Source organism: Mesitornis unicolor, unplaced genomic scaffold, assembly GCF_000695765.1.
Source record: "Mesitornis unicolor isolate BGI_N332 unplaced genomic scaffold, ASM69576v1 scaffold15662, whole genome shotgun sequence".
NCBI classification, from domain to species: Eukaryota; Metazoa; Chordata; class Aves; order Mesitornithiformes; family Mesitornithidae; genus Mesitornis; species Mesitornis unicolor.
Genome location: NW_010168648.1, coordinates 6,333 through 7,397, shown reverse-complemented (window position 1 = coordinate 7,397; position 1,065 = coordinate 6,333).

Genomic DNA, 1,065 nt, shown 5'->3' with positions numbered 1-1,065 from the left:
TAGGCTTTTTAACTACCCAGTTTATCTTTTGGTCAAAAAATGCAAATCAAGGTCTATCATCAAAAGGCTTCTTATGACCTAAGAGTTGAATAAGCAACCCTGGACCTAAAATTACCTGAGTGTATACAAATAACTAAGAAAGTCTGAATATTCTCAGTTAAAACTAAAAGTCAGCATTAATAGCAGCAAACTTTTTCAACTTAAGTGGTATCATTGTCTCTAAGTACCAGTAAATGTGCTCTCTGAAGCTAATGTGTGTTTTCCAGCGTGTATATTTTCGGGTAGGTAATCTTGAATTAGCTCATTGTAATTCTAGAGAAAAAAGCGGATGGTTGTAGAGCTTTCATCCCTTATTATAGGGAACTCTGGTTGCTTCGCATAAATGCAGACAAATTGGAAATGAGGTCTGGAGGAAGAAAACACCACGTCAGCAAGGAGAAGAAAACAGGTCCCTCAGGAATCCTAAAACTCAGGCTTAACTTTCTTGAAGGAAGAAAATACAGAAAGAAGAATCCAAGGAATAAGATATAGCCAGACTATTTCCATGAGGGACAGCTCAAAGAAAGAATAAAAAGGTAGAAGAGAGGAAGGGACAGCCAGAGACTAAAACGCAGTATTTAAATAGCCTTGTGGTGGAAGTAATGTTTCTTCTTGATGTGTTCAGTGTATAAAAGAGTACTAAAGGCAGCGATTAGGGTGTTGGGGCTTTATTTTCCACTGTTTTCCACTGAAACAGAAAACATTTTACCTTTCTTGCTTTTGCTGGAGTCTTTAATGAAAAAGTTGAAGCTGGGCTGTGAATGACAAAGGGGAGAAATCTTCAGGTTTTCTGAAGACAAGCCCCAAATTCAGCTTTTTTTGGAGAGCCGGAGTAAGTTTTAAGGAGCCGAGAGGCGTGCTTTATAACACACCCCCAGCACAACACACCCCCACCACACCTCCCTTCTCCGCGCCCTTCCAGGCCGCCTCCTCCCGCCCGCGACCGCACAAGCCGGGGTGCGCAAGGTGCCGGGCTCCTCTCTCCGCCCCGGCTTGGAGCGGCGGAATTAAGCAGGGGGGCGAGGG